Raw genomic sequence first — 26,452 nt, 5'->3', positions numbered from 1 at the left:
TCGTGGCCTACCATATCCCAGAATTCATAGCGCGGCCCAGCCAAACTCCAGTTTCCAACAATGGCGGCCGCTACTAAGTTTTAAAATTACTCATACTAATCTTTCTGGGTCGCAAAATAAACTTTTAACATATTTTCAGGTGAGAAAGTAGCTGTGTAAACATCAAATATCTGCTCGGTTTATCAAGATATCGCATATTTGCAAAAGTGCTTCGACGTTTTCAGAGACGTCTGCTACCCACCAGCTCGATAGCTAGCCGAGAGCTCGAGGACTACTGATGTGGCCGAGAACGGCACAACTCCCGGCACATCATTTTCAGATCACCACGGACTTTCGCTACTCGGGTTAAACGTAATATATAAGTCACTTAGACAACCTAAAAATGTTATTGTTGGGCTTTTTTCAGTGTTTTGTTTGTTCGTGAGTAAATCGGTTTGGCTGAGATTAAAGTTATTAGATTAGATAAAATAAAACTTTATTAATCCCCCGGGTGGGTTCCTCCTTGGTTTTTCACACAGCTGAATAAACGTTAAACAGAAAACTGATTAAACAGAAGTGTGAGACGGTCGAGAATTTACGCCAGTGTCCTGTTATATTTTAGATAGCAAGGAGCAGACGGCCGAGTTTATTAAACTCCACCGAGACAGCGGGGACACTAATCAGAAGGCTCGACCGTCCAATTTCCCCAGCCGTTTACTTCTGGCCTACCCGACCTTCTGAGGACCCGGCCCACGTAGACCGCGAAGGCCGGGTCCTCAGGAGGATGCAGCCCATGAATTTGGACACAACCAATGTCTCCCTAATTCTGAGGTCTCAAGGTTGGCAAGTAGGTGCTAGGCTTGGTCCACATCAGTCTAAAATTGTATGTAACCACGAATAATGTGATTCCATGTCCACCAGGAGAGACTGGACAGTATAGATGTAAAACAAATATGCCAGCAGTTCATTTCAGCTAACGACAGGAGCAGGCATGTGTTTGTTGTGTGGGCATGTAGTCCATATCTGTTGCTGTAACAGTAGTTCATGTTTAGAATTAAACATCCCAGCTCACTGATTTGATAGAGGGCAGTAGTGCCTAAAATGTTGCATAATGTTGCTGAGAGATCATTTACTTTGTGGTAATCCTAGATGAGTAGTTTTATGGACAAAACCCACCAGATCATTCAGTGTTCCCTTAGTGCTAATGTATCAGAGATGTTGGCGTACTATAACTGAAGTAATGTTGTTAAGTCCTTAAAGTCATATTCTTTTATTGTCATGAATGTATTTGAAGCTATTTTTACTTTTGTATGATACCTGATTTATATGGAATATGGCTGAAGTAAACTAAAGCCTGAAATACTTAGTCAGTCATTTGCTTAATAGTAATTTAACATTATATAATTCACATATAAAACTATGAATTGTAATTTTAAACGGTTTAAAAGCATGTAGAATAACACATGTAGGCAAGAATATTTCTCCTCTTTTTATCAAGAAGCAAAAACAAAAAGGAAAAAATAAGAAACGGGGCAGGGGTCGATGGTTGAATCATCCGTCCCCACCAATGCCACAACCAAATCTACACCCTTGCCACTCACGGAGTTTCTGTCGCCATTGTAGTTTTTAAAAAGTCCCGTGATAAAGGCGGGTCTTTCTGTGAATGCGCACGCTCATTGGCCAATAACTTGAGATTGACACATCGTTATCCAATGAGCGTGCGGGAACTTCCGACATAAAGTTGTTTCCTTTGAAAAACCAAAGTCTGATTATTTTTGCCTCCACTGACGGAGCCTGTTGTTCCCGCCACAGAGACACAGTAATGTCAGAGCGGTGTTAACACTCACCCTGCCTCAGCACAGCTCTCACTCTCCTCCTGCTCTCTCACACTAAACGGAGGCTCAGCTAAACTCACTTCCTCTCTACTTACAGGAAACCAGCGCTCAGAGGAGCCGACCGGCCTCACATTTCACCCACAGACACGAACAGCGTGGAATTATTTTATGTCATAAGAAGAAACATATTCATGTAAACACTCACCTGCCTCAGCTCCACCTTCCTCCTCCTGCTGCTCTGAACGGAGGCTCAATACTTTCACTTTCACTGCTGCTCCCTAAACACAGAGGATGCTGGGACTTGTAGTTGTTTCCTTCCGGTGCGGTCTTCCTCTTTGTTTGTTTGTGTTTGTGTTCATGTTATTTCGATCATGTAAACATCAACAGAACACGTGAAGCCACACAGAGTTTGTATGTCGAGGTGGGTAGGAGGGTTTGAGGGTTTGGGGAGGGGTCAGAGGGAAGAGGTCTCTCAGTCTTGACAATCCACATTGATGGCATTGCATCTTTCAGCGTGTTTGTGGGTCGATTTGGATGCTCCAGGTGTGAGAGCAGCCACTCAGCCTCTGCTGCAGATGTGTGTCACAAGTTCATCTAGTAGTAGGCTATGGCACTTGGCCACAGGTGGCAGCAGTGGACTGGCCTCCATGTGAGACTGCTCCAGCTGCTATGTGATAGTCCAGCTGCAAACTGAAGATCATATGCAAGTTTTGGAAATTAAACTGTACAATATAAAGCGCCTTGAGGCGACTTGTTGTGATTTGGTGCTATATAAATAAAATTGAATTGAAACTCAGAATATTCTTAACTTAGCTTTAAAACCAACCCAATCTCTCCTCCACACTCAAAAACAAAGACAAACCAACTGACACATCTGAGTCCCTCACTTTCTTCAATCCACTCACTCTCACAAGCTCCACTTAGTCACACTGGCTCTGTTTATTACTGATTACTATTGTCTCCCCAGAAACACTTCCGTTGTCTTTTTTCCTATTTGTGTTTTCTTTTTTCCTATTTCAGTTGTGTTTTTTGTGCATTTGCAGCGTTTTTCTTAATGCTGGTGTTTTCTTAAGTTGCAGTCCGTTTGGCCTCTCAGGGCCACCGTAGCTATAGGCCAAAAATAAATACATAACATCATTTCAATCAGTTTAAAGGTTTATTTGCAAGACACAAAACAGAAAAAATGAAAAGTTACAAATGTATTGTGCATGAAACAGGAATTCAAACGTGGCTCAGATGTGTGTCACAAGTTCATCTGGCTGTAGGCTATGGCACTTGACCACAGGTGGCGCTAATTGACTTGACTCCATTTGAGTGCACACAAAGTAAACTGCACACTTTAGTTGTGAAGCGAAAACGCTGAAATCGCAGTAATAACACGTACGAGGGGAACGATAACGAAGACCAGATGCTCCTGATCGTTACTCTTGCTGTCCTGTGAACAGCATCGGCGTGGTGTTAATGGTTTGCTTTTGTTTTGGCGATCGCCCCGTGAATGAGAATATGACCAGGTAAACCCGCGACATTTTTAAATAGTTTGTCGTTCAACAGCAACAAGACTGACGGAGTGTGTTTGAGGAAACCTCACAAACGTCACAGATGAAATATTTGGTGTTTATTTGCTGGTTTGTCGGTAGCAGCTCCTTCAGAGTAAGTCTACCACACATCTGTTTGACCAACACCAGTTGATTTGGATCACCGGTCCAAACAATTTGAACCATTGTTGTGTTTCCTTTTGTGTTGAGTTTGACTGATATTTGCTGGATAGCAAATGTTTTAAAGCTATGCAACCTTTATCTGCACATAGCAGTTAAACTGTTTAGATCAATCTTTATTGATAATATACATTATTTATTTATGAATTACTGTGTACACAAGAATAAGTTAATGTATTAAGATAAACTGGCTGAAATCTTTGTATTATTCTTGTGATTTTTTTTTTATTGGCCCTGTTTATTTACAGGCCAGGTGACCCTTTAGGGGTTTAAAATGCCGAGCCAATGAACGGCTGGGAGCAGGAATCTTTCTTCACTGAAGCTTCCACTTCCACGGGTCTGGTAGGAAGTTGTCCAAGCCAACAAAACAAACAGACAAAAAATCCATCTATCAATCACCTGGATCACCTGTTGAGAAAGAAAAAAGAGAAAACAAGCAAACAAAAGAGAGCAATATAATAAACAACATCATCACGATGATCTATGTGAATATAATTGTAAATACTAAATATTGAATATTATTGTGCAGCACGTAAGATCGACAGCGCACAGTGTGCTTTGAGGTAGCAGCCAAAATGCAAGGCAAGTTTATTTATATCGCACAATTCAACAACAAGGTGATCCCAAGTTCTTTACAGAACATTAAAAAACAAAAACAGATAAAAAGCATGATTTAAACGTGACGTGCCCGTGAGCTCCGCCGGCAGCCAGCTGTGCCAGAGTGACCGAGCCCCAGGCTGAGAGGCCAAAGGCACCGCACCCTGAAGGAGCCCGAGCGAGCCCCAGGCTCCAGGCCCCGACAAGCAGTACCTGGACGCCCATCCCCAGACACAAAGAACCACCAATGCACCGATGTCTGAAGGCGTCTGCCACTGGCAGGGGGAGTGCTGGGGGGAGATAGGCCTCCATACCTTGGAGGGCCTGAGATGTCCCCAGAGAGGTGGCGTCTGATACCCGACCTGACATATGGACACAGACAAACAGGCACACACAGATACAAACATCCATTCCCACCCTCATGCTCTCATATGCAATTACTCAGCAGCAGGTAAGCGCATAGCCTCTCCTGGTAGCCCTCAATGTCTACGTGTATTTAAAATTGAGAGGTGGGCAACGGCGCCAGGGGTGAGGTTGTACACCCTGATGTGATTCTGATCTTGGAAACATTAAAGACATTCATAGCCAGACTGCTGACTTTGTGTTTTTATTCAGTCGCCTAACAGAAGTGCAGTGAGAAACGATTTACCCCAACCTGATTTCTTAGCTATTTGCATATTTGCCACACTTACGTGTTTCAGATCGTGAAGCAAATTTTTATGATAGATAAAGATGACCAGAGTCAGCATAAAATAAAGCTTTTACATGTATTGCTGGGAGGTCGGCAGCTCCCTCCACTGCTTGGCCCTCTGTGAAAAACAACTGGGATCCAGCTTCCCTGTGATGCTGAATTATATAAGTGGACAAAAATAAATAGATAGAAGGATGGATGATTGTATTTTGTGTACAATCATTGAAGTGTAAAAAGGATTGGCCCTCCGTGGTGCCCTAAGCAAAGTTTGATTTTTGGGGCCCTTTAATAGTGCCAATAATAGTGATTAATGATCACCTACTATAAATGTATTTCATTTTCTAATGTTGATGTTGTTGTAATCCACAGTGAAAAATGTCATAAAAACAGATAACAAATTTGCAACTTTCATGAAAATGTTTTCATTAATATATAAAAAAAAAAAAACTAAGCAAAACACCTCCCCCTGCTGGCCACACAGAGAAACAATAGATAAAACCTGAGAGCTGCACAGTTGCAGCAGTGTGGTTTACGTCATTCTGTTGTCAGCCTGTTTTACACATCGGTGGTTTCTTATTGACGTGTAAAAAGATCTGAAATCCTAGTAAATTCAGCTGCTATTGTGGGCTGGGGATGATTTACACTTAACATTTTAATAACTGGGTATTGAATGTCAGAGGCCCAATGTTCCCTCTAATTTTTCAGGTGTCTGAGCGAACACACAAACTCCCTGAGCGGTTCCTTGGACCACTGTGAGCGACATCAGTGTGCACTGTGGTCACTGAAAGAAACTCCGTCCCGGGTCTGGTCCGTGGATCGGGTTTCCCCGAGGCGTGGGCGTCTATAAGCAGAGTTTTGTCTTTACCCTATAAGATTCAAAAGTATTCTTAAGTAACACTCAGCAATATATTCTCAAGTAGCACTCAGATATGCCGTCAGCGGGTTAGTTACGACGTCGGGAGCAGTTAGGAGAACAAAATGATACAGAGACTGTTCAGGTTGCTTTCCCAAAATCAACTCAAAGTTTTATTCTTTTGTGCAGCAGTATTTATAGGCAGAAAGTTCATGTGTCAACAAGTTTCAAGTTAAAACCATATAAGGAAGGTCCCCCAGCTCTGAAAGAGGCCTTCTACTATCGTATCTCAACATACCTTTGACAGGTCCGTTAAACACTAGACAGTTAGAATCCTTTGTTCTACAATTGCAGTAAGATGCACTCTCAAGGCCTATAAATCTTATACAGAGGTCTCCTACATCCGTGAGTTCTGACACAACCCAGATGGTCTTCACATAAACATCCTCTGCAAGGGAGTGATAAGTAAAAGAGTGATTTGTTGGTGTTTTCCCTCCAACCTTAGTATCTACTTTCACACCATAAAATCTTGAGTTGACAAAGCAAGAGAAAATGACGGTTAACATAAAGAGCCTTGTTGAGTCACAGAATCTTCTGTCTAATATCATCAAAAAAAGTACCCAATAAATGCTCCCATAATACTAAAATATCTAACAGTTGCTGTTAGAGGTCAATCTGTTACATCAAAGTCTTTGCATGATTCTCCAGTGTTTAGCAAGGAGATGTGAAGTGGGTCACCAGCCAAGTCGTTGTACAGTTTATTTCTGTTAAATGCCTCACATAATAATATGAGGGTAAAATGAGGCACTGTGAAAGTCATCTGTGCAATAATGACAATAATAATAATAATAATAATAACAACAACAACAACAACAACAATATATACACTTAAAAACTACCCCGCACACAATAGTTTTGCACCTGAGCATTTAAAGTTAGAGCACTTTATTCATCACTTAAATCACTTTTAACTGGATTGTCAACGTCTGACAGTTTATGGTCTGTTTACAAGTTTTACTGTTTATGTTTGTTTGTCTTTACTTTTGTGAATAGCTGCTATAGGATAGGGCTGCACGATTTTGCATAAAATGAGAATCACGATTTTTTGGCTTAGAATTGAGATCATGATTCTCTCACGATTTTCTTTTCCAGTATAAATATTTATTGCACTTATTAACTGCTCATCAACTTCGTAACAGTTGAGACTGAACATAAAAACAATAAATAAACATAAAAACAACAAATGCCTCACGTTTTGTGGTTGCCGCAAAATGTTGTACTGCTTGAAATTCCGTCTCCACCGTTGCTCGACACTGCGTGTATAGAGCAGGTAGTGCAACAACAGAAAAATAGTTGCGGGACGGCACTGTGTAGCGTTTGTCTAGGGTGTTGATCATTTTTCTAAATCGCTCGTTTTGCACAGTGTTGATGGGAGCCATATCTTTGGTCAGGTGATAAGTGATAGCCTCCGTGATTTCTTTGTGCCTGCGGGAGTTCGACGGGTATAGGGAAGCGCTGTACAAGGTTCCCGTTATTGATGTTTGGGTGGTTGACCGGGACGGATTTTCTCCTGTCACTTTCTCGTCATCCCTGACGTGCTCTCCGTTGTTTTTTCCCTGCTAATATTAGCATCACACGGCACAGCTTCTGTATCACGTGGTGTAAGGCTCCGCCCTTGTCATTTGTTGAGCAGGAAGAGTGAGGGCTTGTTTTCATGCAGAGTACGTCCCGGATCAAAATGCGGTACAATCGTCGTCGTCCTCTTTTTTTTTTTTTTAATCGTTGTCATTTGGAAATGAGATCGCACATAAGTATGAATCGAGATCGCGATTTTCTAACGATTAATCGTGCAGCCCTACTATAGGATGTATATATAATTATATTTAAACATTGCACTTTCTATTGTGCTTGGAGCATGTTACCTGACTGTTGTACACTAATATTGTATATAACAGCAGCTTACTATCTCACCTGATTCCTCCTTCCATGACTCAATTGAGCCTTGGTCTGGTGGTGACCATTTTAATAGCTGGCCCTGGTTCCAACCCCTGAAAAAAAGCAATAACAATTTTTTTTTTAAATACTTATCAAACAAGCATATAACATATTATTTATTGCAGGTTAGAAAAGAACATTAAAGGGTCAGGCCTGAATATGAATCTCAGTGCTGTTTGGGTTTGTCCCACTGTTGCTCTGTCTCGGTGTAGGTGTGAAGAGACAACCTGCAGCTTCATTTCTGATTGAAAGAGCAAGGCTCACACTGTGCGATTTTGTCAGTCGCGCGATTCAGCTCCTGCTCAAACTGCACGATTGACTCGCAGGGGTTAGAAGTTCGTACGTCACGATGCAGGGTCTCACACTATACGACCCGATGCTCTGATGCGACCCGAGTGCTCACACTGTGCGTCCATGAAATGAAGGTTATAACAGAAATTCTGTCGCTCGCTCTCCCTCTTTGTCTTTCACTCACACAGACACACCACCGCCACCAGCTTTGCTAAATTGCTAATGAAAAACATTGATCAGGCAGCTGTGGTTGAGCAGCAATGTCTATCCAACTATTTTCACGGTTGTTGTGGTCGTGATAATTTTGTGAGGCCACATCGAAAAGGCTCGGATGAGCTTTCCAAAGTTCTACAAGTGCCTCCATCGCTTGTGTCCAGATCACACGCTGCACTGCCGTGCTGCGCCATCTTTTTCGCTGACATATGTGCTTGCGCGTGCGCAGTGTGAGAAGCTGCGATGACACCCTCACGACGGTCGCGGATTTCAAACAGGTTTGAAATCCTCAGGACCAAGCGATTGATGATCGGGAGCTGGTCGTGAGGTGTTAATCGCTTCTCGTTACCCCACGTATACTACACGATGCACGATGAAGGCAAAAATCGGGCCGATCACTCAGAAATCGGCTCAAAATGGGCCAAAAATCACAGAGTGTCTGCCCAGCATAAGCCCAGACAACACTGCCAGCTACACACCAACACCGATCAGAAATAAGGACAACAGGGTCCCGAACCTCTGCTCTGTCTGCACTAAAGCACATAGAGAGGCAGTCTTACACACAATGGCTATACAATAATTGAGAGGCAGAGGCCTGTGACATCCACCAGGTACAAAGAGGGCTAGATGATGGCACTCAAAATGAAGCTGAGTTAGTCAGAGTCATTTAGAATTCTGTGAATTCATCTTTTTACAAGTAGACAAACAGCAACACTGGACTGAATTGAACAACCATGCATGCATTGTTTACCAAGTCTCTCAGAGTATAATTTCTCTGACCTTTCTCAGTGTCCAACAGAGTACCCAAATAGCATACCTTTATTAAAATGTAATTTTAATAAATAGCACTAGAATACAGGTAACTGATATTCAATTACCCTACGTTTTAAAAGTTATTTCTGGAAATAAATTTAATTCAAGTGTCAAAATGATAATAAAACCTTTTTTCAATGTGGCATTTTGTGTATGATTTATAAGACAACACATAAAGTTCAACTTAAGTGACGATCAAAGACTGCAGGTCATTAATCAATGTATAAAACTAAAATAAATGTATTTTAGTTACACAGCACACAAACACGGAAGCAAGACGTGTAATTAGAATTACATATAATAAATATGAATTCATTAGTGCAATTTCTTTAACCATAGAGAATGACTAAATCCTTCAGGACAATGGTCATATCAGTGCACTGAACTCACTATGTTATCCATCTAACAGAGCCTCAACATGTTCTCACTGTAATTTCCCCTCATGAATGAATTTATGCTGCACTAATCTGAATGTTCGGAGGGAAATCAAACGCATTTTACTGGCAGTACTCAAGCTGTCTAAAAATAGCCAAACCTTGTAACCAACCATTGGTTAATCGGATGTGCGCCTCCAGACATTATAATTGCGAAACTGGTTCGCTGTGTATGCGCTGACTCCACAGGTACGGAAATATATCAGGCTTCGGGGTTTCTGCTCCACTGCCGTTTTTTCATACGGGTCCACATTTCCAATGTATGCTATTTTAGTACTGTCTCTTCGCATCTGACACAATCTGAGTCTATAAAGTTCTTTTTGTTTTGAGCTGCTTTTAAGTACGGTTTGTATCTTCCTTCCAAATGAGTGTGTTTGTTTTGATTCGTGGCCTGATAAAATGGTGGCATGTTCCCACAATGCATTGCGGCGTGACGTCAACTCCAAAGCCCTATAACAGATTTTATAAATCTCAAATTTTACGTTTGAGACTTATAAAATAGTAATGATAATTCCATAATTAAAATTAGACGAGTTAACGAACAAAAAAACCCAAAAAACAGTGATAACATAAAATCAACACAAGGCGGTCCAATCATGAAACACAATCGTAGTTAGCCAATCAGGGCGGGTGACAACAGATTACATCACAAGTTGTAACTTAAAGACCGGCGGGAGCCTTATTTGATCTTTCTGCATCTTTCTAAGATACTTCGAGGGACACAGACGACTCTTACTGTTCTCAAAAACTTCATAAAACGTAAGTATTGAATTTTGAGGGTGTTTTTTTTTACTACCCTTATAATATGTATAATACAATATAGGGCAAGACACAAGATCTAGCCATTTAACTTGCTGTCAATATAAAGACTGTCAAAGTACCAAAATTTAATCTGACTTTTCTTTCTTTTTCCTATGTTACGTTTCTATTGCAGAGAAATTCATTATCGATAAATTCACATCGACAGTAATGTATTAGTGGGTGTCATAGTTGATGAACTTATTGTCTCATGGGTATTTAATTGAAAAAAGATTTAAATGTATTAATGAAAAATAATTTCAGTCCTAATTTTTTATATGAAATATTAAGATCTTAACGAATTTGACAAATCTTCAAGATCTATAACAGTTTTATAAACTTTAAGATGTTAAGTTTGAGCTGTGAGTCTCTAAATTTGCTTAAGGCTGGCACTCTGCCCTGGCAACAACACTTTCTAGCACTTTCTCAATTAAGCTATACAAAAACTGAATAACCAATAGGAATTAAGCTAAAAGAGTTAAACAAAAACCTAATGGAAACCATATTCTGAATAACTTCATCTCCCACAGTGCCTCTCGTCAAAAAAGCCATTTTCTGCGCAGTTACAGAGGGTGAGACTGAAGTGAAAACAGGGTACATTACTGTCGTTCTATTGGCTCAAATGATTAACACAGGGGACCAATAGAAAGAGCCACAGAGACTATGCAACTGCATTATGTTTATGTGTGTATGTGTGTGTGTGTGTGTGTGTGTGTGGGGGGGCATTTTAGGCATTTCAATAAAGTTAAATCATCTCTGCTCTTTAGAAATTCAAAGCCACAGACCAAATTGTGAAATATGAATAGAACTGTAATTTCACTGTTTCACTTCAGCAGCATCAATCTTTGCACAGATAATCTTCATATGATGATTTCTTGTTTATTGTCAGTATTTTCAAAGGAGATTATATGCTAGAAAATACAAAAAATAAATGAATAACAATTTGGTGAGAAAAAACATTGAGTTTGAGTTCAGTCCTAAGTTACTTTCACCAACTTGTCTCTGCTGTAATATTTAGATTAATTCATAGAAGTCTTAGAACTGTCAGCTTTATTTTAAAACCAACATTGTATATCAAAAAATACTTTTAGACAAGCCTGTGTTTTTTGGCCTGTCATTTTTAAGCAGGAACCTCAGAAAGGTATTTATGAGTTTTGTTTGACATCAGAAAGTAAAAAGACTGCACAAAAGCTACACGTGTTACCATATTATATGACCCTTGCTATAACAGAAATGTATTAACCCCTTAATATTTTTTGTGTTGCTTTTTTTTCAGAATGGCTTTGACAAAGCTTTTGAACAACCGCCCTGACACGCCATATTTCCGGCCACCCCCACTGCACATACAAATTTTAAAGTCCTGTGACCAGCTAAAAGTCATTAGCTGGGACTTCAAAGATGCAACACCAACACCCCTGATAACAAAGAAGAACACCATTGCGGCAATCACCGATGGCCAGACTGTGACAAAGATCACAATATTTGAAGAATATGCCTCTAAAGTCCAGCAGGGGGGGTCATTTATTATGAGAGGCCATGAACTCAGGGGCACAGGCCCCCCTTACAACATCAGTGTCACACCCAGAACACAATTTTTTAGGGCACCGACCCTAAGTGTGAGGGAAGGTCTTGTAAAAGAAGCAGAGGATCTTCTGCATCCTCTTGCTCCTCTCACCCCACTCAAGATGAGCTCCACAAATGAGGGACTCATGACAGTTCAAGGGGAGGTGGTGGAGGTAAGTATTTGTGGTTCCATCAGAATTTACATGGATTTAGGTTTCCAAATAACCCATTATTGCCGGTATTTTTTACAGTGAAAATAATTTGGGTTTTTGCTGTCAAGCAGAGACTAAATTCTGTTAAGATTGTTAAGCACAATTTTTAAAAAATATTTTCCTCAGACCATTTCTGGTATTTTTGCAGCCAATTTGCATTGTGCCTACGTACATTTGTGTTGTAAGGGCTAGATTTTAATGAACAGTCTCTACTTGATAATAAAAACAAACAGAATAATTATTTTATACACTTCTGTATATAAATTCGCACAAAAGTCTTAATCTAAATATATCCTTTATAATAAAAATAAAAGCAGATACAACAGAAATGGTCAAAAAGTACCCTGAATTGGACATAATGGAAAACAAATAGATTTTGTATACCTGAAACTGGCAAACTTTTCACTTATGTTGCTGTCACTTAAACTAAGTTGCAAAATGTATTGTTTACAGAAGGATTTCCTACAACCTGTTTCATAATCACAGTATATGAAAAACATCCTAATGACCGATACAGATAAAACTGCTTCTGATAAGATAAATGGCATGTGCAGAATACTTAACAACAACCATAACATAATCTAAACAGATTACTGAAGAAATAAAAACCTATCACAGATAACTACACTCAATTTACTTTTCAGGTTTCTGCTGTAAAGAAGGTGCTGTCGGGAAAACAACGTGTTCCCCTTAAAAATCTACAGCACACAAACACTAGATAGATAGATAGATAGATAGATAGATAGATAGATAGATAGATAGATAGATTCACCACTCGCCCCTGCAGGCTGTCAATTCTTCAAGCTCGGGTCCTCTACCAGAGGCCTGGGAGCTTGTGGGTCCTGCGCAGTATCTTAGCTGTTCCTAGAACTGCACTTTTCTGGACAGACATCCCGCACCACTATGTCCGGTTGGTTAGCCAACCGGACATAGTGGTGCGCAGTCCTGGGAAGAGCTAAGATATTGCGCAGAACCCTCAAGCTCCCAGGCCTCTGGTAGAGGACCCGAGCTTGAAGGATTGACCGCCCGCAGGGGCGAGCGGGGTATTTTTTTCCAGGTGAACATAATTAACCATTTTGGAATTTACTTACCTGGATGATTGAGCATGCATCAAGACATAATGTGTGTATGTATGTGTCTTGGTGACTTCGTGAAACCACGTGATGACCATAGGTTTTCTTTTTTTCTTGTTGGATAAAGAAGCCCAACGTTTTCTGGGCTAAATGTGTGCCTATGCTGTGTCAACAGACAAAAGTCGAGGAGAGAGCTGACATTCTCATCATTGGTGTGGCCACGGCAGAAATGCCAAACCAGCTGGAGGTGTTACTGGAGGATGGAAAGAGCCTTTACATTCAAAGTGAGCTGTGGAGTCCCTTTGACAAGGAACTGGAGGAGGCAGCAATCAAAGTTACTGTTAAAATAAAGGGAAACCATATTGTACATATTCAAAAATATCAATACGAATAGTTTAAACAAAATGTACAGTTCCTTTGTTCACTTTGTTCAAAAATGGGATTGTATTTTATAACTTCAAAAGTATGAATTTTTTTCCTATTAGTATTTATAATTTTTAATGATATTTTGTTAAGTTCTCTACTATAGTTAACAGTTTTAGTATTTTCCAGTGTTAAGTATTTATATATTAAAAATTCTACATAATAATCTTATATTTGTGTTTGTTTGTAATTTTTGGAACACTGGAAGGCTATAAAATGTTTTTAAAAAAAGAAGAATAACAGAACTGATCAAAGCTTAATGTTGAATTTTGTAGATAATAAAGGGGGCAGGTCTATAAACAATATTTGATTTGTACCTTTTGAAAAAGCCAACAAATTCCTTTCATTATTGATTTTAACATTCCTGCTCTTTTAATTTTTAATTCAAATAATTGTGGTAGGGCAAAATGATGAACTCGAGCTTTCTGGGTGGATATGATATCAATTAGAATAGAATAGATTAGAATAATCATTTAATTGTCCCACAAGGGGAAATGTGCTTGTATCAGCAGCACAAAAAAACCCACATATACAAACAGAACAGGACACATTACAGAAACACAATTGTTACATATTTACATCATGGACAATAGTTACCAAAGCAGAGTACAGTACAGTTGTTAAAATTTGAGTACAGATCGGGTGCAAACAGAGCAGGATACTGAAAAATGTTTAAATAGTTAGGAATATTTAGAATAATTACAAAACTGCAGATTGTGTATCGTACTTGTGCATTAAAAAGTAGACATGTAACTCCCAATAAGTGGGTGTATATATAAACTGAGAAAAGTAATGTACATAGGTGTAGATCAGCAGGTGGTTCTCCTGAAACCAGTGGACTCAGTACAGACCTGTGGTGATGACAACTATGGCAGAGTTGTCAGAGAACTTCTGTTGGTGGCAGCGTGGGGAGGTGATGGAGAAGTCTGCAGTCTAGGAGGTGAAGAGGAACAGATTCAGCACAGTTCCCTGTGAGGATGCCGTACTGTAGACAGTGTATCAGAGACACAGCCCTGTGTCATCACATACTGTGGGCGTTCTGTGAGGTAGTCCAGTATCTTGTGGGGGATGTTGGCTTGCTCGGTGGTAGGCAGAACAGCAGAAGCGCCGAGGGCTAACAGCTTCTGGCTAACAACAGATCCCTGCTGTAAAGAATGCGAGGTTGGATCTCCACGCGCTCTCCGGACACAGATGCCGTGACAAATGCAATAACAAAAACGATTGTCCATAAAATTCCGAGCTCCATTGTGGGAGATCAGTCCACAAAAGAAAAGCTCAGTCCACAGTCCACAATAGAAAAACAAAAACAAGGTTCACAAGAACAACAAAGAAACAAATATTAAAGGGAAAAAAGGACTCTGTCAGGCTGGAGCTGCTGATACTGGCTGCCAGCTCGGAGCGGCGCCTGAAGCTTTTTTCACAGGCAGTGAATTAAAACAGACATTCACATGTGCATATTCAAAGAAACGGGAAAAAAATAAAGAACGTTAAAGTTGTGGAAAAAATAACATTGAAAATTAATTGAATATCAATTAATAAATACTTGAAAAACTGCCCCGTGTTAGAGAGTGACTTATGATAAGTTATTGCTTGGTTTAACTTTACTACTAACAGCTTTATGGTTCTTGTCTGATCAAAACTCAAGTCAGCTGTGTCACTCAAAAGTAATGATAAACAGAAACACATATCACTGAATGTGACCGTCATGAACTTTTCAAGGCATTCTTATCAACACTCTGATAACCACAGGTTCAAACAGATGTTTGACCAAATTAATCTAAAATCTATACAAACAATTGAAGCATCCGTTGGAATTGTGAACATATCCTTGTTTGCCATGTTTATGTTCACAGGCTATTTTATAAATTTATACATATACATATATATATTTATACATGGGAAGTGAGAAACAAAATATGTTCTCTGATTTGTTGGAGTTTTTTGCACATACCGTGTGGCAAGGATAAACAACATATCCAAATGCCACATTGAAATTTTCAAAAGCTTCTTTTTTCAATTAGTTTACAGTTTCCTAATTTGATGATGAATATGGTACCAAACTAAGGAATACTGTTGAAATGAAGTTCACATTGTGATATACTTTAGGTATGGAGAGTCACACAGCTGAACAATAGATGTGCATATTTAAAGAAACAGGGATAAAATAAAGAACATTGTTGTGGAATAAATTATATTGAAAAATAATCAATGTTAGAGAGTGACTTATGATCAGATAATATTTGGGTTAACTTTACCTCTTACAGCTTTTCACATAGTACTGTGACCAGGATGAAAGTCATCATGAAGTAGCTGTAAACAGTAGAATCATTAACATGAATATTATGGTTCTACTCTGACTCATGTCAGCTGTGTGACCTCATAAAATGATAAACAGAAACACATAGCACTGGATGAGACCTTCATGAACTTTTCAAACAAACTTAATGGGTCAAACTATATGTCTGACCCATTATCTATATATATTAGAGCAGCGGTCCCCAACCTTTTTTGCGCCACGGACCGGTTTATGCCCGACAATATTTTCACGGACCGGCCTTTAAGGTGTCGCGAATAAATACAACAAAATAAAACTAGTACCGGTACCGAAAAAAAAGAAGATTTATTCATAACACACGTGAAAAGACCAAGGAAAACCGAGTTAACGATAAAACGATAACAAAATAACGCTGAAAACCAATAAAAATCCTGAAAACGATACATTTCACACCTGAGCCTCAACTCTCGCAGCCCGGTACCAAACGACTCACGGACCGGTACCAGTCCAAGGCCCGGGGGTTGGGGACCGCTGTATTAGAGCAGTCTAAGCACAGATGTGGAAAACCACTGTTACACCTATTCTATACTCATGTACTTACTGACACCCCATACTAAGACAATATTCATACAAACACACTTTGAGCTTTCTTTACTTATCCTCTTAAACACTTTCTTTTTTTGAGATTGTGTAATCTCTATAAAGAATATGTGTAATGGTTCAATAGATTCTGATTTAAATGTCCATAGTAATCAAATGATCATTATTGTGCAGCCTACAATTCAAGATTTAGAGCTGTGTGTTTGTATGAATTCAGGTTGCTATACTTATAGACTAAAATTACAGTAATCCACTATTTACCCAAACAAGTTACGTTGTTTGGGTAAATAGTAGGGGTGCAACGATACACAAAATTCACGGTTCGGTTCGATACTTTGGTGTCACGGTTCGATATTTTTTCGATACAAAAAAAAATGTTCATGCCTTTTTAATTTGTCATTTATTAAATTTTCACGGCACATTCCGCACCACATCTCTGTGCGTTCATCATTTGTTTGAAGCCAGCTCACCTCCTGCAACTACTTTTCCGAGAATACGTGCTTCTTTTGTGGTTCGGACTCCTGACATTTCTTTGGAGGTGGAGGAACATCACAGTAATTGCTTAAAGGAGCTTCTTTGACATCTTTAAGAGTTTTAAACAAATGTCTGTCCTCCTGAAAATCTTATGTACGCAAACACGCGTTGCAATTTCTTATCTTGTGCGCGTTTTTTATTTTGACAGCGAATGCGCACCTGCGGACCACTTATGTGCAGCCCTGGTTATATAGCTTGTCATATTGCAGCCACATAAATTCTTTTGTCCATGAAACCATAAAGCTGCACTTTCTTTTTGCCTTATAGTCTGATTTGTCATAACTTTTGTTTTGCGGTAAGCTTTTCTTTGGCTGTCCCTTCTTCACCCTGACCTGTCTTATTTGGCTCAGCAGAACTGAAATATATATCCTGCTGCTTTTACACACGCACTCACATAACGCTCAGCGATGCTCTGCGCGATCAACCTCTCACATGTTTAAGCTTGCTGCGGGAGATTTCACTTGTCATGTTTGCATAGTAAGCTAACGATTGATAAGACGATGTCAGAGGAATTGGTGCACAAATTATCATCACTCACCAATCAGTACGGTCGCTCTCTATACACAGTTCGCGCGATTGCAAAGTGAAAGCAAAAAACAAGCGCAAATTCAAACGCGATTTCAATATGTCACATATTGACAGTGGCTCACCGATGCCAATGACATAATTACCCAGCTACATTTCCGAAAAAATGCAAAAGCATTGACATATATTTTTCCTTCCTACGATAGCCCGACGGGCAGGGCAGAGATAGATTTTGGTAGCCCGACTGGAAAAATCGCTAGCCCCGGGACGTCGGGCTAGCGATATTGCGAGCCCTGTATCTGATTGAGGAATCACTCATCTTTGGAAAAGAGAGTTTATTACAGAGAAATGGCTCTTTCCAAAATAAAAGCTATACTATACGCTTCTTCTGGGCTTTATTCTCAGCAGCATATTAAACATATCAGGTCCCCATAAGGAGAATCATGTGCTAACGGCTGTCTAAATGACTCGGGTAAAGTTTGTAGCATGTGTGCTTGTTGTTTTTGTCTGCTTCCACTTGTCTTTGCACTAGGATGATGTCGGCATAAATGTGCAGTAGTGATGGGTCGTTCGCGAATGAAATGGCTCTAAGAGACGGCTCTTTGACGTGAACAATGCGAGCCGGCTCCTTATCGCGAGCCGTCACGTGGGTTTTTTTTTTCTTTCTCTCACCCTTTCTCTCTCTCTCTCTCGCAGTTTTTTCCGCTTCACTCTGCACGCAGCCTTGTGCTTTACGCTGGGCAGAGGGGGGAGGGGCGGTAGTTACACTCAGTAGCACAGGAACAGAGCCAGAGGGAGAGAGAGAAAGAGAGCCAGGGACAACAACGTCACATTAGAAAGGTATAGTAATCATCCACAACTATTTTCGGTTGCAGATGATAAAGGATTCAGAAAGTTTATTCATGCGGGCCCATATGACAGAGAATATGCATGTTCTTTTTGTTTTCATATTATAATTTATATTTAATTGTGTTGTGGATTGCAGCGTTTTGTGTTGTTTTCACTTTAAATTTGTAAAAGGAAAAAGCTGAAAATTTAAATAGTTAAAAGTTGAAATGTGAATAGTTGATTTTTGTATTATATGATTTATTTATTACATTTTATGTGGAGTGAATAAATAAAAGTATATTTACGGTGGCCCCTAGAGACAAATCACATACAAACTTCAAATCACGTACGAACTCTGAAGCATGTACAAACTCCAAAACACGTAAAAACACGTACAAACTCCAAAACACGTAAAAACTCCAAAACACGTAAAAACACGTACAAACTCCAAAACACGTAAAAACATGTACAAACTCCGAAGCACATAAAAACTCCGAAGCACATAAAAACTCAAAACACGTACAAAAGACAACAGAAGTGCTCCAGGATGCTGGGCGCAGTGTTGAGCTTTTGTTATCTTGTGGCTACACAAGCCAGCAAGTACCAACGACCGGATTTGGTGTGTGGTAGTAACAGGTAAATGAACATTTTTTTAAATTATTTGAATATATATGAGTGCCTGTGTATAAATACACAAACAATACACATATGCTTTCAATTGTGTAATTTAAGTGATCTAGTAGCTCTGCTTTGGAAGTTCAGTTCATGCTAGAAATGTGTTTTGGAGTTTGTACGTGTTTTGTCTCTAGGGGCCACCGCATATATTTATATATAAACATATATAAATAAAACCACTTTTTTTTACGTTAGTAATTCCTTTTGTGCATAATTTTTTCTTATTGTTAATAATAAATTAATTAAAGCAACAAAACAACCTGAAGAGCCGGTTCGGAGCCGAAAGAGCCGGCTCTTTTTAGTGAGCCGAACCGAAAGAGCCGGATCTCTAAAAAGAGCTGGAAATCCCATCACTAATGTGCAGTCATATTCAATGTGTTCCCACTGGTGCTGTCAGCGTAAATCTCGTTGAAATGACGTTAACGCCAGAACACGGCAAATCTCCGTTAACGAGCTACCCCGGATCGCCCCGTGCCTGGGGCTGGACGGCCAACACGTTAACGAGCTAACTGCACTAACACACTAGCTCCCACCCATGTAATTGAGCATTGCGTGGCACATCCGACATACTGTTTTCCTTTAGTCCATGACGCGCTTACCTTCAGGGTCATACGTCACATGAAAACCAAAATAGTTCCAAACGCCAGATCTGAATGAGGGTGGGGGAGGTTCAATTTGCCATGTTGCAAGGAGAGCTTAACTTCTGTCTCGCTAGCTTGCCCTGCGCTCAGTGAATCTGCGTTCGACTACTCCGCCTAGGCTCCACTGTCGAGCGCAGATCCACTGAGCGCTCAACACAGACAGCATCGTCAGAAGGAAAGTTGATAAAATAAATTAAAAATTTTGTATTGTTCGATACATATGCGTACCGAACCGAAAGCACTGTATCGAACGGTTCAATATCGATACGAGTATCGTTGCACCCCTAGTAAATAGATTGGGGTTTTTCTACAACATAATTATTCAACAATCAAAAATACAAAACAATATATGTGCACATTAATCCAAAGTTCAGTTTTATATGTCCGATATTGTTTGTAAAATCTGGTGACACAAACAGAGTCAAAAATTCATTGTTGGTCTGACATGTGGCTCTGTTTACTTTTGAACAATGATGTGCTGCTAAAAAAATAATATGTTAATTAAAAATGTTTTTGTTTAGTAAAAGGACTGAAATCACAAGGAAACTATCACCTTAAAGCCTCATTTTTAATACCATCACAAACAGATCTTTTCCACGCAGTTAACAAAGCTCCAGCACATCCGATCACTGCATCTAAATCTAAAAGAAGACAAAAACATATCAAATATAATTTACACAATGGAAGACTTTTGATTTAATAAATAAGCTCAAAATAAGTTGAATTTTGAATATTGAATATTTGAATATTTGTGGGAAAAATCTGATGCTACCACAAGAATGCAAAGTCACACTGGAAACGATGACAGGCTTGCAGCCCTCTGTCTTCCTGGAGTGAGGTGCCTAATCAGTAGCAGTGAGGTGACAGAAGTTGGTGTCTGTAAGAGTGGCCAAACACTGATACTCTGTCCACTTGTGTAGAGTCTAACGGTGTGTTCACACCGAACGCGATAGAGGCGGGCAGAGCATCAGGCTTACATGTAAAGTCAATGGAAAGGCGCGATGACCCGCGATTGCGGCTCCTGCGAAAATTCGGAAGCAGATTTGCGTCGCCAAAACGCCTGAAACGCGCGTGAGTGTAGCGCGTTTCAGGCGTTTGACTCGCGAAAAAAACCACGCGCGTGAGTTTATGTGTTGCATTTTGTGCATACACGCGTTTCGCGTCCCCCGCTCGAGTTGGAAAAATCTGAACTCCAGCGTCAAATCGCGCCGCGACAACCAATCAGGAGCCTGGTGACGTGGCTGTTACCTAGTTCAAAGGGGCAGATCCAGCCAAAGCCCTTTATTCTTCAATAGAAGGAAGGCTAATCAATGCCGTAGCAAACAACCCGGAGCCGTACGACACCAGCTGCTTTCTGGACCGAGACAGGAATATAAAGGACCGAGCTTGGAGGAAGATATGTGAAGGGCAACCTGGTAAGTTCATTCATTTCTCTTAAGTTTTCTCTAAAGTTTTCACTGACCCGGGGAAGCCGCACAAAAGCTAGCAAGCCACCGCTATTTTCCACTGACGTACAAATACCGTTCTGCTTTTAGGCATGTTGTCATTTAAGAATATATTTTATTGTTTATTAATAAACAGCTCACAGTGGTCCCGCTGTTCATCTGTCACTGCCTCTTTTTTTTTTTTCTTTTTTTTGCACCGGACAGCATTGCATTCTGCAGCCTGATTGACAAATCTGCTCCGTGTCGTGTCTCCTGCGCTTGCCAAATTTATCATGTTTGGTTTTGATAACCATCACGTCCAATAGAAAAAACAGCACAAAAACACCCATAACTATGAGCCTCATTCGGAAGTAGACACCTGCACCGCGAGGGAAAAAGGCGCACGAAAGTGGCGCGCAGATGAAGACAAACCGCGGCATATTAATACTTTTACGTTTTGCAATCTACAAAGGTTTGCACTTTGAGAATCAATTGTGAGAACTGTGACCAATGTTCATGTGTATGTGTGGAAAACAGTGTATAAAGTGCGTGGCCAGGGGCTAGTTATTCTGAGAACCCCTGCTGCAATAAATGAGGGACCACTGTCTACTCTATGATTATTATATTCAACCTGTTAACATTTAATACTGTATTGATAGAACCAACTGATTCTGCAGCAGAGCATCCCCTGTTGATTCTCCTGGCTCCCCAGTCCCTGAGCTCCTGCTGCTGCACCCACAGGTATGTACAGCAAGCACTGATACCTTTTTAGTCGGTGGGATTGCCTTGTGATCACCTTTACTAAATATCTACAACCAATCTGATTATATCCTGTTTTTGGTTTGTTTGTTTTTTTCAATGTTGAAATTAAAATCTAGTAGCAGCCTTCTCATTTCTTTGTGTTTTGTGCTGTTTTACAGGCCCACAGGGGAGGACGGCTCCGAGGCAGATGAGGGATGTGTCCCAGGACGGTCCATCGGTGGTGGAGCTGGAGCCACACCAGTCTCCAATGGAGCATTTCCTCCTCAGCCTGGTTCCTGCTCTGGAGAGCAGCTGGTCCTTTTTATTCCTGTCTCTCTGTAAATACTTATATTTTATATATTCATGTTTAATGTTTTTCTGTTTGAGAATTTTAATATTATTTAAAATAAATTTTTATAATGACTAATGTCTCAGTTCTACTACACAGCAAATGTTGGCACACGACTTGACACATGTAGAATTTATTTCATATTATACTAATGACAAAATATACTGATACAGTGGGATGCAAAGGTTTGGGCAACCTTGTTAATAGACATCATTTTCCTGTATAAATCGTTGGTTGTTACAATAAACAAATGTCAGTTAAATATCATACAGGAGACACACACGGTGATATTTGAGAAGTGAAAAGAAGTTTACTGGATTTACAAAAAGTGTGCAATAATTATTTAAACAAAATCAAGCAGGTGCATCAATTTGGGCACCACAAAAAAGAAATGAAATAAATATTTAGTGTATATCAATGTGTGTGTCTCCTATATGATATATGGGGTGCCTTTGTCTGGACGTGCTTCCCATCCAGAGCTGCACAGCACAGAGGGAAGTTCCAGCGCTCCTGGAGTCCCTCTGTGATGGACCGCCAGTCTCCAGGTGAAGGCACAGCCATGAAGTCGTCCACTAGACAGTCCCAGATGGCCGTCGCTGCCATCTGGGAAATCTTACATAAAACATTTTGTAATTATAAGGATAATTACAAAATGTATATTAGATAATATCTAAAACAGTTGTGTTTTGTTTTAACTTTAACATATCATAATTTGATTGGTAGCAACTTTCACAACTACAGTGAGCCAATCACTCATAATTCCTAAACATGTCAATCAGGTAGGAATGAAGTGAGACATTAATAGAAATAAAGAGTTGTATGTTGACATGTAGCCCTTTCCTTGCTTAAATCATTAATATTTTTGAAAAATTAATCTGTGATAAGACAGCTTATCAAGATAGAACCATGTAACTAAAGATGAACCAAACTGTTCACAGTTTTATCTAACTCTGTTTTAATAAAGGCTGGTGACCCCTGTTATAGAGTCTGACAGCTGCAGGGATTATATACAAATATTCAACTATTCCAGAATTAAACCAGGTCTAAATAAAAAGGAGTGAGTATCACTACAAAGGTTAACTCAGTGGTCCTAATGCTACAGTTTGATATCAGCAAACACCGAGCGCATACATTGATGTGACACCACAGCCATGCTATCATTGCAAACACTGATAACAGCATAAATCGAATTAAATCGAGGCTTGATGAGAGCTTCTGAGTATCACTAGAAATATTATAAACAGTCGTCTCTGTACCACAGTTTGCTTTCAGTAAACACCGACAGCATTCACTGTTAGCATAGCACATCCATGTTAGCAGTGTATAAATGGATGGTTTAGCATATTAGCACAGGTATCAATAAAGGACTACCGTATTAAACACTTTTACTAACCTCAGGCAGACGGACAGGCGCTCTGCAGGTGGGATTGAGCGCCTGTAATTGGTGTCTAGGCGGGCGATTCTGGGACCGACGAGGGACAGCAGGTCCTCAAACTGGCCGAGTGAATGACGGTGATAGCGCTGGAATCGGCCGTCATCCAGGCGCAGCTCCTGGAGCAAGTGGTGAAACTCACCAAACTGCTCACGCCTCTGGAGGACCTGATGGACCCAGGTACGGCAAGGATGTCCTTTACGCCGCTGCTCTGCTCTCCACAGTAAATAGAGAAGGGAAACTATCTTCAAGCGCTAGCTCGACACCTGCCATCTTGCAAAGATACCGGTCTTGCAAAACTTCCTCCCACATCCCTCCCACATTTCCGGTTCACGCGCGTTAAAATATGATATTTTGGGGCGCGATGGATTTTTCTTGGACACGCGTAGAGGTGCGAATGTGCACGCGTCAAGTTAGGGGCGTTTGGGGCTTTTTTCACGCGCCCATCGCGTTCGGTGTGAACACACCGTAAGAAGCTGGAATGCAGGCACACCGGACGAGCTTGTTCTAAAAAATACAGAAAAAAACCCAACATTTCATTAGTATTAAGGCATAAAAACTACAAACAAGTTATACAATGAGAAAAATTTAAAATACCTCATACGTGCTGCAGGCCAATAACCAGAATCAAGAGCAATCTCACACCACGTGAGTGTGAGATTGGTGAAGATAGACACAAGCTCAAGTGATGAGGTTTGAATGTCTCAGTTTGGAAACTGAAAAACTCAGAAGACAGCAATACCTGCACAGAGAGACAGAGTAGAAAAAAAAACATAGATTTTTCATCCATAATGTGAATTAAAAGTCATAAAGTGCCAACTAGTTTAATCATTTGAGTGTGGAATTATTTATGAAATAAACAGGATTTAAATTAATCAATTAATTAAATTAAAAGCTCTGACTTGTATTTTGTTTTTATCAAAGATAAAGAATCATACCTTTCTCTGCTCTGTAGATCACTGGACTCTGACAGGAAGTACAGTTTCCTCAGTATGAGTCATCATTGATGGTTTCAGAGGTGTCGACTGTGGCAGCATAGTGATGGTCTCTAGATAAGGCAGGAGGTCAGGTGATGTGATCTTCTCCATTGAAGACACACTGGTATGGCAGTTCATAAAACAGTAGTGTCTGTGTGACATGTAGTTATCTGTGCAGTCCAGCACTGATGGATCAGGTTCAGATCGGCAGTTCATGAAGATGATGTTACGATGTTGTTGTTTCAGCTGAGGATGGTGATGTTTGAAGGTTTTCCCACAAAGGAAACAGGACTGTGTGTGCCCTGTCGGAAGAAAATAAACCTACAAAACATAAAGTGCTTTTAACACCACCCACCCTCCCCACCCACCCATCTCAGCCCCCAAGAGTCAATATAATGCTGGTATGGGGTGTCAGTTAGTAAATCTACTTAGTGCATCAGAAAGCATGGCCTACACCTAAAGCCCATGCTTTCTGACGTCTTTGCAGCTATTTCCAGCTGCTCAGAGAATTCTGACTTGGCCTTTATCCACCCAAACTCAAACCCACCCGGATAAAGGCCAAGTCAGAAAATTGATGCAGAAACTTTCCATTTACATCTAAATCAGTTTTTATAAAAATTCTTTTACCTGTAAAAAATATTTTTCTCCACTAAATGTATTAATACAGAAATCTCTGGTAGCCTAAGGATAGTTTAAAACTTTTTACATTTTTTTGTACCTGTAAAACATGATCAACAAAAACTCATTTACCGAAAAAACCTTTGATTCTACAAAATCTATTATAATCAAGCAAATATAATTGGCGGTATTTATTCATGTGACCCATAATATATACCTGCATTTATCTGGGATTTATTTGTTTGCTATTTAATATTTTGAAAGCCCTTTGACAGGAAGCTCTCATTTGTTGAGATATATACATCACAGTGAAATAAAGTATCAACAAAAAGAGAGGACAATTTACATCAATGAAAGAATGCATTTTAAAAAAGTAGATTTAGTAATTTAAAACATGAGTATAAAAAATAAATGTTGCTGCACATTTCAGATCAGAGGCATGATAACAGAAAGCAGATCTCCCGGCTCTGCATGAAGTACAGCCATGATTTGGTGAAATGATTAATAACATTGCAATAAGAAAGGGTCTTCTTACAGACAGAGTAGGGAAGACAATTTTTTCAATGAAAAATCTTTTTCATGCTCTACAATCAGCAAACTCTAACAAACATGATCTGTAATTGTTTCAAAACTCACCACACGACTTCATGATTGGCTCGAGGACAGGACACAAAACACAGGGTTGTGGTAACTGTAATATGGACACCTTAATGGAGACATTGCTGTGCCTGAGAAATAAAAATGAGGTCAAGCAGGGTGTTCTTGTCTGTAGTGGCAGAAGTGATCAGCTGTGAATACCCTCTAGACTGAAACTGCTCCAGAATCTATTTTCTTCCACTCTGTAACTGGTTTTCATTAAAATCTCCACACACAATTATTGGGTGACAGTCCATTATTTCAAGTGAATCTAAAAGACTTACCAGGTTTTGCATGAACGGTGTCAAACTGTAGTCAGGGGGTCTGTACACAACTGCAATGAGCGCAGGGAATGGAGCCTGAACCTTCAACACTAAAAACTCAAGATCAGTGACATTATGCAGATACTGTTTTACCTGAACCTGAAAATGATTCCTCAAATACACAACAACTCCACCACCACTTCTGCTGGCCATGTGAGGAAAGTTTGTGCAGGACACATGTCTGTTGCGTTTGAACATGGTGTAGCCGTCCAAATGAAGACTATCTGCAACAAAGGAGCCTTGGAGGTGAGACTCTGTGAGACACAAAACATCTGCTAAACACATTTCATGATGACTCTTGATGTCACTGATGTGAGATGGCAAACCCTCCGTATTGTGATGGATCAGTGTAAGAGTGTCAAGTCTGCTGGCTGTTTCTCTGACCTGAA

General features: G+C 40.0%; 1 long non-coding RNA gene across 1 annotated transcript; it reads right to left on the bottom strand.

Moving 5' to 3' along the window:
• Positions 1–23,799: 23,799 nt before the first annotated feature.
• Positions 23,800–24,826, bottom strand: LOC146716394 (uncharacterized). The gene is made up of 3 exons (XR_014918980.1): positions 24,448–24,826; positions 24,107–24,251; positions 23,800–24,016 (listed from the first exon to the last, which is right to left on the bottom strand). It is a non-coding gene; the product is annotated as an uncharacterized LOC146716394 (long non-coding RNA).
• Positions 24,827–26,452: the final 1,626 nt, after the last annotated feature.

The sequence above is a fragment of the Copadichromis virginalis genome, linkage group LG3, assembly GCF_057382275.1.
Source record: "Copadichromis virginalis isolate Kocher_CV1m ecotype Utaka linkage group LG3, C_Virginalis_male_GT1.1, whole genome shotgun sequence".
Taxonomy (NCBI): domain Eukaryota; kingdom Metazoa; phylum Chordata; class Actinopteri; order Cichliformes; family Cichlidae; genus Copadichromis; species Copadichromis virginalis.
This window is presented reverse-complemented; position numbering and strand designations above follow the sequence as displayed.